Source organism: Gigantopelta aegis, chromosome 3 (assembly GCF_016097555.1).
Source record: "Gigantopelta aegis isolate Gae_Host chromosome 3, Gae_host_genome, whole genome shotgun sequence".
NCBI classification, from domain to species: Eukaryota; Metazoa; Mollusca; class Gastropoda; order Neomphalida; family Peltospiridae; genus Gigantopelta; species Gigantopelta aegis.
This window is the reverse complement of record NC_054701.1, coordinates 64,695,488-64,711,397: the sequence shown is the minus strand read 5'-3', so window position 1 is coordinate 64,711,397 and position 15,910 is coordinate 64,695,488. Positions and strand designations below refer to the sequence as shown.

At 39.5% G+C, this 15,910-nt stretch overlaps 1 long non-coding RNA gene across 1 annotated transcript; it reads right to left on the bottom strand.

Moving 5' to 3' along the window:
- Nucleotides 1-2,360: 2,360 nt before the first annotated feature.
- LOC121391709 lies at nucleotides 2,361-5,372 on the bottom strand. Its single transcript, XR_005960379.1, has 3 exons — nucleotides 5,324-5,372; nucleotides 3,847-3,928; nucleotides 2,361-2,781 (listed from the first exon to the last, which is right to left on the bottom strand). It is a non-coding gene; the product is annotated as an uncharacterized LOC121391709 (long non-coding RNA).
- Nucleotides 5,373-15,910: the final 10,538 nt, after the last annotated feature.

Here is a 15,910-nt window from a genome sequence, read left to right as displayed (position 1 = left end):
TCTGACAGCAAGCGTGGAACACGGCCCTGTTACGTAGTCACAGTTCATCTCATTATCATCATCCATATATGTTTGTGAATCCTAACACACACAATTTTTTATTTATATGTGTTATATATTTGTGAATAATTACAATTTTAAGTGGCCTAGACTAACTAGCATGGGTTAAGGATATCTAATAATGGTGTATGATTCTGAAAAAAAACCTCTCAACAATCTGAAGTACAACAGAGCTTAACGAGAGTCATATTAAAACATTTGGTTTGTAACAATATGATGGTTGAAATTTGTAAGTGTGAACAGCAGCATATCGTTTCTACAGACAGCTTAAGAGGGTCCGATCCTTCGACCTCAGTACGTTAAGCGAGCGCTCTATCGGCTGAGAGCTAGGTTCCGCCATGCATACTTATAAAACATACTCTGCTATTCGCACGGTGCCTACCTAGTTTCAACCAGTACTCCACGACTGGTATATTAAACGTCGGACTGTGTGCTGTGCTGTCTGCGGGAAACTACATATAATAGATTCTTTGCTGCTGGTCGGAAGAATGAATGAATGAATGAATGAATGAATGTTTAACGACACCCCAGCACGAAAAATACATCGGCCATTGGGTGTCAAACTATGGTAATGCAAACAAATAAAGTGATGATCAACATCAATATGAAAATTTAAGATTTAAATAAACACACAGTGTAAAGAACTATGCAAAAATACAAATATCACAGATAGATACTGACTTTTATTCAAAATTTTAATTGTATCCCGATAAAAACAAGGGGATTTGTGCTGTATTGGCCATTCTCAAAGAGAATGTTACACCCCCTGCACCACGGTGAGGTTACAGCACGCGTAGGGGCTGGTCGGAAGAAGCCAGTGCCACAATTACCACGTTTGACAATTGATGCTGGTTAGTAATGTGATAAAAGTCCGTTTTGTTTAACGATACCACTAGAGAACATTGATTTATTAATCATCGGCTACTGGATGTCAAACATTTGGTATCTTTGACATATAGTCTCAGAGAGAAAACCTGCTACATTTTCCCATTATTAGCAAGGGATCTTTTATATGCACCATCCCACATACAGGATAGCACATACCGTGGCCTTTGATATACCAGTCGTAGTGCACTGGCTGGAATGAAAAATAGCCCAGTGGGACCACCGACGGGGATCGATCCTAGACCGACCGTACATCAAGCGAGCGCTTTAACCACTGGGCTCCGTCACGCCCGAGTAATGTGATAAAACACATTATTTTCCATACTCATCATTACGATTCACAGATCCAGTACGTCAGTTAATTGACGGAAGACTTATAAAGCGTAAAAAAATTTGCCTGATTTGCCGACATGCTGTTTGCGTCATTAGTGGGCATGACAAACATCGTCGCAGGTGGACGCACGCGAACGCACATGGACACATACGGATGCACGTGGACGCGCACCGTCTGAATGAAACTTAAATTGATTACCAGCCTCGTTGGTGTCGTGGTTAAGCCATTGGAAATAAGTAGGTAGTAGGTGCTGGGTTCGCAGTCCGGTACCGACTCCCACCCAGAGCGAGTTTTAACGACTCATTTGGGTAGGTGTTTGACTACTATACCCTCTTCTCTCTCACTAACAACTAATTCACTGTCCTGGACAGACAGCCCAGGTAGCTATGGTGTGTGCCCAGGACAGCGTGCTTGAACCTTAATTGCATATAAGCACGAAAATAAGTTGAAATGAATGAATGAATAAAATGATTTGCTACATGTGATGTCACGTATTGATAACAATAGAAAGAACAAAGAAACAAGAGAGCAAGGGTGGATCCAAAGGAAGGTTAGTTCTTCCCACGTAGCCCAGTGGTAAAGCAATCACTTGATGCGCGATCAGTTTAGGATCGATCCCCGTCTGTGGGCCCGTTGGGCTACTTCTCGTTCCGGCCAGTGCACCACGACTGGCATATTAAAGGCCGCGGTAAGTGTTATCCTATCTGTGGGATGGTTCATTTAAAAGATCCCTTGCTGCTAATTGGAAAAATGTAGCGGGGATTCCTCTGTAAGACTATATGTCAAAATTATCAACTGTTTGACATCAAATAGACACCACTAAAGCACATTGATTTATTAATCATCGGCTATAGGATGTCAACTAATCTTAGAGAGGAAACACGCTATTTTTCCCATTAGTAGCAAGGGATATACAGTATCCAACCCTATATCTCATTATTAAAAATAAATAAATAAGTAAGTAAATAAATAAACAAATAAATAAACAAATAAATAAATAAATAAATACATACATAAATAAATAAATAAATAATAAATAAATAAAATAAAATAAATAAGACCAAGAAGTATGAAAATCATTCTGTACTTTTTTTTAATTATTTGTTTTTTTAAATTAACAATCCATTCTTTAAAGAAAAAAAAATAGGCTGCATTGTCCACAAATCAATAGAAAAAAAATAGGAAGATAAAGTTGTACAGATAATTAGGTCATTTATTTCAACAAAACAGCAAGTCCCAGTGACTGGAAAATAATCAAAAAGAAGCTTTAAAGATAAAAACCAGCTTATTTTGTCATTCAGCACAAACAGATTTTAAAGTCTAGTCACCATTGAGATTTGCCTGTTGGATTGGTTTTAGACTGGTATTAGATTGGTCAGTGTAATGCGAATAAACAGTCCAGGGGCAAAAAGGCAGGAAATGGCGTAACCGGCGTAGGTGGGCAATTTCCCGTTGTGAATTACTAATATCATTATCGGTACCGACAACCATCCTGAGAGAAACTGGAAACAAAAAACAAAACAAAATGAGGAGGATGCTTTCATTTATATTTCCTCAGGTCGGATACGGAAGATAGTAAATTTATATCTTTCACAATTAATTTCGTAAAAGGATAACCAAATTAACATCTGATAAAGGTCTAAATAAAGAAACTTTAAAGTTTGTTTAATAAATAATAAGAAATAAAACACAAATATATAAATACATGAACTTTAAAGTTTGTTTAATAAATAATAAGAAATAAAACACAAATATATAAATACATGAACTTTAAAGTTTGCCTTTTAAAAATAGAACAACTTCAAATTAATTTTTGAATGAAAAAAAATGCAACTAGTACGCCGTCAGAATAGAACTGCATTTGGATATTCTGAATGTCTGCATGTGTATTTATCTAACCATCCATTTATCTCTATCTCTGTATTTCTCTTATAGATTTATCTCTGTTTATTTGGACCTATTTTTATCATTTCCGTCATTCCGTCCGTGTCTCTCTCTCTCTCTCTCTCTCTCTCTCTCTCTCTCTCTCTCTCTCTCTCTCTCTCTCTCTCTCTCTCTCTCTCTCCCCCTACCTTCTCTCCTATCTCTTTGTCTTTCACTTTCTTTCTTTTTTCTTTCTTTCTTTCGGTCTGCCTGTCTGACTCTCCCCCCTCCCCCCATCTCTCTCTTTCCTCGCCCTCTCTCTCACATTCTCACCCTCTCTCACATTCTCATTCTCTCTCTCTCTCTCTCTCTCTCTCTCTCTCTCTCTCTCTCTCTCTCTCTCTCTCTCTCTCTCTCTCTCTCTCTCTCTCTCTCTCTTTCTCTCTCTCTCTCAAATCATCCCTCCCTTATCCCTCTCCCTCACTACCTGATTACCTAACAATCTTTTGTTAACTAACCTCAGGTCCTCAGCAAAATATTAAAATGTTTTGAACCATACGCATCAGTGCTGTATAAATACACATCAAAAGAAAGTGAAAAACTAGGTTGAGGTCAGTGATGGGGTGTTCGCGTGTTATGAGTTGGAAAGTTCACAAGACGGTTCACAAAGGCGAGTGTACGGAGAACAAAACATCTCAACATACTAGTATTATTGATCCAGGCAACGAAGTGAAAACTTGGTCTCTTCATTTCAGCGAGTGACCCAAAATGACAGAGAGGTCGGACCTAGAACGAAAATGGGGTAGTGGAGCAGAAGGATCACAAAGTAGTAAACGTTAGGATCCGGGATGTAATTCCTTGGCTTTGAGCTATAAAGAAAATTATCCTGGTCAGAGGCGGATCTGGGGGGGGGGGGGGGGGGGGGGGGGGGGGGGGGGGGGGGGGGGGGGGGGGGGGGGGGGGGGGGGGGGGGGGGGTCCCCCCCACATTTGCTACAGTTATAATTTTATTATATATTAAGTTTCATTTTTTCACGATCCCCTCCAAACCTCCCCCAAAGTTCCATTGGCATTCCGCCTCATGTCTTTAGTTTCCCCCCCCCCCCCCCAACGCACCCACCCAAAAGGATTTTCTGGATCCGCCACTGCTGGTCGTATTAAAACAGTTTCTAATAACATGAGACGGATTGCCAAGGGAACTTTGGGGGAGGTTTGGAAAGGATCGTAAAATTTGTTTAAAATTAAAATATAATAAAATTATAACTATCGTAAAATTTAGCCCATGAAGTGGCAACAGCGGATTTCCTCTCTCAATATTTGTGTGGTCCTTAACTATATGTCTGACGCCATATAACCGTAAATAAAATGTGTTGAGTGCGTCGTTAAATAAAACATTTCTTTCTCTTAGGGCTAGTGGCGTTCTTAAACGTTTGTCAAACACTGTATATATAGTCCGTAGAAATCCATAGTCTGATCGCCTTTCAGCGCATGCTCTGACCCCTCCAGCTACAGAGTTCTGGGGAGGATAGTGTACCCCCCGACACCCAACCCCGCTTCCGACGCCTATGATTCTCATCCTCACCCTCACCCTCACCCTCGCCCTCACCTCCTACCATCACGCTTTGTAAATATTACCTACAGTCATGAAAGAACGTGACGAGGTTCGTGGATTTATTTTTTTGTAGATGATACTACTTACTAAAATACATATTCGGGTGTGGATGCATTCACAAAGAAAAGCTTTGTAATTTTTGTTTGTGTGTGAAAAAAAGATTGCTTTTCCATGCTCTGTTTCCGTTGGTTACATTCAGGAATGTTCTAGAAACGATCAAACGGAGTGCGGTGATATGGGTAGAGGATGGACATAGGAGTTATTATGTTATGGGTGGTTACTCTTGGTGAATTTTTATATAAATGGTTTTTATAGGTAGTTCGGGAAGCAGAGGAAATGTTCCATCCTCACCCTACATCCCCCCCCCCCCCCCCCGTTAAGGTTTCTGGATTATTCCCTTGGCCACCCACTGAGGTATAGAGGATCATAAACCGAGTTTGAAGATATAGACCCACATAACTGTTTTGTTAACATTGTATCTGGGGCCATTTCAGAAATAATTAAGAGGGGTGGGGAAACATGGATATTTTTTTAATAATCACTACCCAGAGAATAAAATTTTATACTCACACTCGGATACTCCATGTCTGTCTGTCTGTCTGGCTACCCGTCTCTCTGCCCGCCTGCCTGCCTGCCTGCCTTCATGTCTTCATGTCTGTCTGTCTATCTGCCTGTCTGTCTGCTCTCTCTCTCTCTCTCTCTCTCTCTCTCTCTCTCTCTCTCTCTCTCTCTCTCTCTCTCTCTCTCTCTCTCTCTCTCTCTCTCTCTCTCTCTCTCTCTCTCTCTCTCTCTCTCTCTCTCTCTCTCTCTCTCTCTCTCTCTAACATCCTCATGCTGTCTTTCAAAGAGACAGAAACAAAGACAGGCAGACAGGCAAACAGACAGACAGACACATAGAGAAGATGACAGACAGACACACAGACGGAGATTGAACAAGTGCATCATCAATACATGCACTCTCAGATCTTAAACCAGTTCTAAATGCAGACAAACATGCTGATAAGACTATAAAACGTCAATTTTACGGCACAAACCTCTAAACCGGTGTTTTAGTTTTACGATCACGCAACTTACCGCGGGATGCTGAATCAGCAGTTTCAATTACGCGAACGCAGACGATTAGCCCCGGTCATTACACATTCAGCATTCTCAGACAGGTACACCTAACACCTAGAACACCTGCTTGGGTAACGCATATTGATGTTGCAAATAAACCGATGAGTCACACCTATATAGTTTTTTTCTTTATCTCCTTTTTTTTTGTTCTTTTTTTTTGTTTTTTTTTTGTTGTTGTTGTTGTTCGTGATACTGACTTTTATTCTAAATTTAAATTTTACTTACTTGTGATATTTGTTTCTTTTTGCACAGTTCTTTTAATTAACTCTTGCATTTTAATACTGATGATGTTCACCACTTCATGTTTGGATTTACAATAGGTTGACATCCAATAACCGATGTATTTTTCGTGCTAGGGTGTCGTTAAACATTCATTTACCGGCCTCGATGGCGTCGTGGTTAGGCCATCGGTCTACAGGCTGGTAGGTACTGGGTTCGGATCCCAGTCGAGGCATGGGATTTTTAATCCAGATACCGACTCCAAACCCTGAGTGAGTGCTCCGCGAGGCTCAATGGGTAGGTGTAAACCACTTGCACCGACCAGTGATCCATAACTGGTTCAACAAAGGCCATGGTTTGTGCTATCCTGCCTGTGGGAAGCGCAAATAAAAGATCCCTTGCTGCCTGTCGTAAAAGAGTAGCCTATGTGGCGACAGCGGGTTTCCTCTAAAAAAAACAGTGTCAGAATGACCATATGTTTGACGTCCAATAGCCGATGATAAAATAAAAGAAATCAATGTGCTCTAGTGGCGTCGTTAAATAAAACAAACTTTACTTTCCTTTAAACATTCATTCATTCATTTCTTTTCTTTTTTTTTCTTCTTTTTTTTTTTCTTCTTTTTTTAAGATGCCATATCGCTTTTTCTCAGAATTTAATATATTTTATTAATGCAAAAATCAAACAGAACTGCACCTTCAATAAACGTTTTCACTGTTAATATTTGGAGTTTTATTTTGTTTTTATTCCCACAATAATTAATCTTCATCAAAACAATAAAAACACCCTTTTCATGTGACTTGCACAATCAATCAGTCGATGAATCATTGGGTTCATGCTAACACCCACTAAATGTTCAAGCATGTATGTTCTGGACAATATCCTCCTAGAAATGTTTCTAAAACAGAGTAGGAAGTTTGTTTTTGTTTAACGACACCACTAGAGCACATTGATTTATTAATCATCGGCTACTGGATGTCAAACATTTGGTAATTTTGACATATAGTCTTAGAAAGGAAACCCGCTACATTTTTCCATTAGTAGCAAGGGATCTTTTATGTGCACATCCCACAGATAGGATAGCACATACCACGGCCTTTGATATACCAGTCGTGGGGCACTGGCTGGGATGAGAAATAACCCAATGTGTCCACCGACGGGGATCGATCCCAAACATACCACGAATCAAGCGAGCGCTTTACCACAGGGCTACGTCCCGCCCACCCCCCCCCCCCCCCCCCCCCCCCACCCCGAAAAAAAACCCCAACAACAACAACAACAAAAAACAGAGATAGAGATTTAAACGTTGTAGGAGCTGACCTGAGTTGTTTTCGTCGTGGGATCGAACACGCTCGGTGGACCCATTCTCTGATATGGTTATTTCCCTGTCCCAATGCATCGTGACTGCAAACTAATTAAAATTAGCTCCACTATTACATGTGGGTCTAACAGCAGCCCGTTGGAGCTCATGTCCAGTTGACCTTTCATTCGACTAATCAAAACCTTACTTGCAAAATCATGCCAGTGATTTGAAAAGAATTCGGGATTATGCCAAAGGTATACGAAATGATTCGGGTGAATTACGAAGTATGCCGGAAACTAATTTCAATACAAAATTTTATATAAAATTCGTTACAAAACAAAACAACAACAAAAACGTGATGGTATAGCCATAAAATCTGTTTACACTAGTATACAATCCAGAGTTTATTACTGCACTTTTCCCCCTGTTTTTTCAATGTTGAAATTGCATAAATAGTCTCGCCTGATATTTTTAGAATTTGTATGCTCCCGAATACCGCTATAAAAGCCGAAGTGTAATTGGTCGATATTTAAATTGTTATTTATAGATGAAATGTGACCTGGACATGGGAGTCCACGCAATGCTATTAGATCTACTGGTAGACCAGTAGAGCTAATTTTAATCAGATTGCCGTGACTGATATATCAAAGGTCATAGTATATGGTGTCCTGTCTACGGGAAAGCATACATAAAAGACCCCTTGTTGTTATACGGGGAAATGTAACCGATTTTCTTTAATACAATGTGTCAGAATTGTCAAATGTTTGACATCCACTAGCCGATAATTAATAAATCAATGTGAACTAGTGGTTTCATAAACCAGAACACACTAACTGTTAACTTTGTATACTGTACCGCTGCATAAGAATGCATAGACTATTTGTGAAAACATTTAAAATGCACTTAACCAGTCTGTAGAGTCGGGATTTAGCTCAGTCGGTTGAGCGCTCGCCTGATGTGCTTGCGTCTCAGGATCGAACCACCTCAGTGGATCCGTTCAACTGATTGGTTTTTTTCTCGTTCCAACCAATGCACCACAACTGGTTAAAGGCTGTGATATGTGCTTTCCTGTCTGTGTGGAAAGTGCATATAAAAGATCACTTGCTGCATTAGGAAAATGTAGCAGGTTTCCTCTGTTGACTATGAGTCAGAATTTCCAAATGTTTGACATCCAATAGCCGATGATTAATTAATCAATGTGTTCCAGTGGTGTTGTTAAACTAAACAAACTTTCTTTTTATAACCAACCTGTAATAATAAAAAATTATCTGGCCATACTTTAAAATGGTTTGTGTCTTGTAACTCGACCTTCAATTTTAGTAATGTCTCAAGCTGGCTATATATATTTTTTTCTCTCTTTAAATATTATATTGGTGGAAGAGAGGTAAAAGAAAATGCGTAGAGCCTATATATTTTAAGGTGGCTATGTCGTCCTCCTTGTCTTTTTTTCTCTTTCTTCGACTTTTTCTGTTTTCCACAACTGGTATATCAAAGGTCGTGGTATGTGCTATCCTGTCTGTGGGATGGTGCATATAAAAGATCCCTTGCTACTAATGGAAACATGTAGCGGGTTTCCTCTCTAAGACTATAGTATGTCAAAATTACCAAATGTTTGGCATCCAATAGCCGATGATTAATAAATCAATGTCTTCTAGTGGTGTCGTTAAACAAAATAAACAAACTTCTTCTTCTGTTTTCGACTACAGTTTAGTAAGACGTTTAGTGTACCTGCCATAACTTGATGAACGGATTTTTTTTAGAGGAACATTTTACCATATATTATCTTTTTGTGATTATGTTTATTCTTTTTCAGTCTATAAGCATATTTTAAGTTGTGAAGCAGAGGCGGACCAAACTGTTGGGGCAGCGTGAGTGGACAGAGAACCCGAACGTTCATCGTTACTATTTCATTATTTTATTTTAACTTATTTTCGTGCTTATATCCAATTAAGGTTCAACACGCTGTCCTGGGCACACACCTCAACTATCTGGGCTGTCTGTCCAGGACAGTAGGTTAGTTGTTAGTTGTTAGTTGTTAGTTGGTTAGTGAGAGAGAAGATGTAGTGGCCTTACACCTACTCACTGAGTCGTTAAAACTCGCTCTGGGTGGGAGCCGGTACCGGGTTGCGAACCCTGTACCTACCAGCCTTATGTCCGATGGCTTAACCACGACGCCACTGAGGTTCATCATTTTCAACGTAGGCCTTGTGTTGGTCTCTGGTGTGCTGATCCCACATTCGAGCGTGGGCCAATAACACTGCCAGTTAGACACTTCTACTGCGTAAGTCTATTATTTTATCAGTAAGCTATATAGTATTATTTTGACTATAACATTTGTCCACAACATTTTAAAAACTATTGTTTAAACAAAAAATACACACACACACACCCAACACCCCCAAAATACCAGCCCCCCCCCCCCCCCCACCCCACCCCGAAAAAAACAATACCCACCAAAAAACAAAACAAACAAAACGAAACATGTGTCCTAAAAATCGATTGCTCTGTGACATTGAAACACACCAACTGTTTCAATATTAATCTTGTCAAGCTCTGTTGTACTTTTGGGCGGGAAGTAGCCCAGTGGTAAAGCGCTCGCTCGATGCGCGGTCGGTGTGGGATCGATGCCAGTCGGTGGGCCCATTTGGGCTATTTCTCGTTCCAGCCAGTGCACCACGACTAGTATATCAAAGGCCGTGGTATGTACTATCCTGTCTGTCGGATGGTGCATATTAAAGATCCCTTGCTGCTAATCGAAAAGAGTAGCCCATAAGTGGCAACAGCGGGTTTCCTCTCTCAATATGGTCCTTAACCATATGTCTAACGCCATATAACCGTAAATGCAGTGTGTTGAGTGCGTCGTTAAATAAAACATTTCTTTCTTTCTTTCTGTTGTACTTTAGAATGTTTTTTTCGCAATTCCTATTAAGGAAAGACAAGATATATTCAGACACCACCGAAAAATAAACCATCAGGTTTTACTATAGTTAGCCCTAAACTTTCTCACAGTGCTTAAGATCGACTATAATTCTAGACGACAGAGGCCATACGATATATTACTGAAGAACAAGCTACCGATCAAAATATTAATACTGGTTCACTGAAAAATAATGCTCTGCACTTTCTGATGTCAGAGTCATAAATAAATTCGCCTACAATAAATTGCTCAGGCGATATTTATATTCATCTGTGGCCATCGCGAGACTATTTGCTCTGACAGTGCAATCAATTTTCAGTAATTAAATGATCAGATATGATGGTATTATAGTCGCAGTGGAACTTGAAATCTGCGTTGGGAATTGGCTATCACCGAAATTAAAGATATGGATTTCGACTACATCATTGCATATTATTGTTAATATGCAGTGTCATGACCTGTGCTGTGAGAATATACAGACTCGGATGCAGCTTTTTGGCTGTTACAGTTCGATTCTTTATTTAAAGTGACAGACCCTAGTTTTTAAACGCTGCGACGTATTTTTCACTATTGGAAGGAAGGAAGGAAATGTTTTATTTAACGACGCATCCAACACATTTTATTTACGGTTATCTGGCGTCAGACATATGGTTATGGACCACACATATATTAAGCGAGTAAACCCGCTGTTGCCACTTCATTGGCTACTACTCTTTTCGATTGGAAACAATGGATCTTTTATATGCACCATCCAACAGACATAATAGCACATACCACGGTCTTTAGTATACCAGTCGTGCTGCGCTGGCTGGAACGAGAATAAAAAATATGTTGAGTGTTTCGTTAAATAAACATTTCGTCCGTCTTTCGATCGGTTTATTGTTGAAAGGTGTATTTTGTATTCAGTTTCCCACTCTGGAATCATATACCAATACTTCATATCCGCTTTCTTTATCGTTAGGAAATGACGTCAGTGATAGAAAGAAAAAAATGGAGATTGTGCTATATTAATAAATAAGTTTACTGTTCTATCTTCTTTAGAAATCTGCGTGACGCTATTTTCATTATTCTATCTTCTTTGGCAATCTGTGTAACTCTATTTCTATTATTCTATCTTTTTTAGAAATCTGCGTAACTTAGAAAGATTACGTGATTAAACATATATGCTGATTTGAAAATACTTTATTTGTTTACTTTCCAGTTTTATTTACTGGTTAGCTGTCAAAAGTTGCTTTAAATAATGATGATTATTCATTTCACAGGGAAATTCTTTTCAAACTCTGGAAAGGATATAAGATTTTGGAACTGAAAATAGCAATATTCGTGAAGAAAGGAAAAACATTTTCAAGCAAAGTTTTTGTTTTGTTTAACCACACCACTAGAGGACATTGATCTCCTTGTCATATGCTATTATATGTCAAACATTAGGTAATTCTGATACATAGTCTAAAGAGGAAACCCGCTACATTTGTTCCCATTAGCAGCAAGGGATCGTTTATAAAGTTTCTTTTTGAGCTATTGGATGTCAAACATTTTGTAATTATATGCACTTTTCCACAGACAGGACAGTACATACCATGAGCTTTGGGGTACTAGTCGGGACGGAAAAAACACGATCCATTAAGCGGGTTCGATCTGTCGACCAAAGCACTTTAGGCGTCTGCTCTACCGACTGAGTTAGATCCCGTCCCATCTTTCTAACCAATACTTCTTCTCTGAACTGAACTTTATTTACACACTGGCCGTAATTCAAAGGCATATGAGGTACATTGTAAAAATATAAGTAAATAAATAAATGACAAGATGGCACATTCGTCATAATAATGTACATCAGACAAAACAAGTGTATATCTATGGGTTCATTACTGCATTTGAAGACATACATTGCATATACAAATAAAATGAAATTGTAAAAACATAGATTTCAGACATGGGACTTAAGAATATGCATAATTTGTTTACAGAAAACTGCTAGCTTTCTGAGAACACCAGGGTTTTTTTTAACTGTCAGATAGCATTCTAAATGTATAAACATTTGGTCTAGACAGGCAACACTTTGGCAGAAGTCTTGTTCTTTCATCTTTAAAACGGACAACATATTATATAATGAAATTCATCACCAATTTCGTTATTTGTACACAAAAAGCATGTTCTATTTGTTAAAGTTATTTTTTTCAATGGGAAAGATAATGATTCGAGAGTCGAAAATGTAATAATGGTAACCAATATTTTTTCTCTAAATTGGTTAAATATGTCTCGAACACAATATTTGATTTAAACAGTCTGTAACAAGATGCTTTAGATGAGTTAACAATGTCATTGTGCCATGTTTGTAAGAACTGATCCTGTAATCTTGACATGTTATTAAAATACTTTTAAAAAGTTATTGTATGTGAGAAATCAGAATAACTTTAGGCTTTAGAAACAAACAAACAAACAAACAAACAAACAAACAGAAAACAACAAACAAAAATACCAACAAAAAAACAAACAAAAAAGAGGGGTGGGGGGTCTGTTTTAGAATCTGATTTTGATTTTTATAAAACCTTAGAGGAAGAAAATGGTGCGAATAAAAATACATTAACTTAGTCATCTGAGGGCGAAAAATTCCTTCACTTTATTATTTATGATAAGAGTATTTGATTTCACACAAAAAACCTCTTCAAGGATGCATGCTCAATCTCACCTATCTGTAAACCAAACAATGTTAAGTCAACAAGCATGTCATTCGTTAGATAATCTTGTTCCTACAAACTATGTTCGTGCTTTATGGGCAACAGCTGCTTTCACAACGTGTGCACCGGTTCCATTACGTGTATCGCTTACAAGAGTACCTCTTTATGTGTTACAGCATCTACAAATTCCATAGCAACAGAAAGTGTAATGATTCCACTGAAAGGTATGTGTGTAATTGTAAGAAAACACACCACAAATACAACTGCATGTTCTTCAAGGCCAGAAGAAAAACATTCAAGTTTCTTTTGTTTAACGACACCAGTAGAGCACATTGATTTTATTCATCATCGGCTATTGGTAAAAAAAAACGTTTAAAGTTTGTTTTGTTTAACGACACCACTAGAGCACATTGATTTATTAAGCATCGGCTATTGGATATGAAACATTTGGTAATGTTGACATATAGTCTAAGAGAGAAAACCCGCTACATTTGTCTATCAGTAGCAAGGGATCGTTTATATCCAACTTACCACGACCTTTGATATACCAGTCGTGGTGCACTGGCTGGAGCGAGAAATAACCCAATGGGCCCACCGACGGGGATCGATCCCACACCGACAGCGCATCAAGCGAACGCTTTACCATTGGGCTACGTCCCGCCCCCCCCCCCCCCCCCCCCCCCCCCAACTATTAACCCCATAAGCCTTTGTTTTTATATGTCCATGTACATTTTAGCCTGCTGTATACCCACGCCACATGGGTATAGTGTGATCTGTGACTGTGGTAGATCCCTGTTATGGACAGAACTCTGGCGAAGTCAGAGGTTGTAACCCACGACAGGCGTGCTTGAACAGTTCTCGATTACTGAGAGCCGTGTTCAGACTACTGAGTTACGTGTCTAGACTGCTGAGTCACGTGTCTAGACTGCTAGTTTGTGTATTCAGACTGCTGAATTGCGTATTCAGGCTATCGTGTTGCGTATTCAGATTGCCCTGTTGCATATTCTCAGACTGCTGAGTTGCGTATTCAGACTGTTGAATTGCGTATTCAGACTGCTGAGTTGCGTATTCAGACTGCTAATTTTGCTTGTTCAGACTGCCAGTTTGCATGTTTGGACTGATGAGTTTCGTATTCAGACTGCCAAGTAGCGTATTCAGACTGCTAAGTAGCGTATTCAGACTGCAAAATAGCGTATTCAGACTGCTAAGTGACGTGTCCAGTCTGCTCAGTATTACGTGTCCAGACTGAAATACGTATTCAGGACGATGTACTTGAAACGTGGGTGTCAAGAGAAAAAGCACACAAAAATAAAACCGTATACACAATTGGGGTTTTTTTGTGGGGGATTTTGTATGGTTTTTTGTGGGGTTTTTTGTGTGGGTTTTTTTTTTTTTTTACAAAAAAGGAATCTATGATAGAAACGTACATACATACAACGAGTACTTTGGAAAGTAAAACAGAAACAAAAATGCATTGGGTTCAATGACGAGAAAGTAATTGGCAAAACAGAGCCGCACATATTGGAGTATTATATCTCCTATTACATCTGAGGTGAAACAGATCCTCCGGCGAGGTCAGCATGCCCTAACGAGCATAGCCGATAATTTCCGAATGCCAATGATACGTGACGAATGCCTTTTCGTGAGTTAAGCAGTGAACGGAGACATCTTTTTAGAACAGCCAACAGCTTTGTTATTTGAAAAGCTTACCGTAAATCACCTGTTTATAACTATCATAGTATCTTAAAAAAGGAAAGAAAGAAAGAACACAACATAAAAGCAAAATAAAACAAGCAAACAAACAAAACAAAGAAAAACAAACAAACATAAAAAAAAACCCCACACACACACATACACACGCACACACACACGCACACACACACTCTCAAACACACCCACACACACAGAGAAAAAGAAAGAGAGAGAGAGAGAGAGAGAGAGAGAGAGAGAGAGAGAGAGAGAGAGAGAGAGAGAGAGAGAGAGAGAGAGAGAGAGAGAGAGAGAGAGAGAGAGAGAGAGAGAGAGAAACATACCAAAAAACCCATCACTTGGTTACACTGTGTAACCGAGTAGAAGTGGTGGAATGGTGGAGTGGAGTGGAACTTAGCGAAGTGGAGTGTTGTGGAGTGGAGTTGTGTGGGAGTGGTGGGATGGTGAAGTGGAGTGGAACGGAGCGAAGTGGAGTGTGTGGAGTAGAGTTGTGTGGGAGTGGTGGGATGGTGGAGTGGAATAGAGTGAAGTTACGTGTTGTGGAGTGGAGTTATGTAGGAGTGGTGTGATGGTAAAGTGGAGTGGAGTGGAACAAAGTGAAGTTACATGTTGTGGAGTGGAGTTATGTAGGAGTGGTGTGATGGTAAAGTGGAGTGGAGTGGAACAGAGCGAAGTGGAGTGGAGTTGTGTAGGAGTGGTGGGATGGTGGAGTCGAACAGAGCGAAGTGGCGTGTTGTGGAGTGGAGTGGAGTTGTGTAGGAGTGGTGGGATGGTGGAGTGGAACAGAGTGAAATGGCGTGTTGTGGAGTAGTGTGGATTGGACTAAAAATAGAACAACACACCCATTTCCCCCAGACCAGTGACGTGTTCAAGAGGCCGAGCGCTTGCGAACCATTTGATTGGTAACACCGTGCTCTATCATATCATATTCATCTAACAGGTGTACAAGCCTGTTTCGCGAGCGTTCGCGAGCGTCCGCGATCGTTCATTCTCCTGAACTTGGCCTCCTGGACACGCTACTAAAGCTGAGAGTGAGAAACATGGTTACTGGTATTTTATAAACACCAGTAGGCCTATCTAAGATGTTGTTTAATAACTTAAGGCGTGAGATTATTAATTAAATAAGCTAATATCAATCAAAACAATTGTATTACCGAACACCCTAATAACAGTCAACAGTACGTTATAACTTCACAGTTATCAAATCTAATCTTATTTT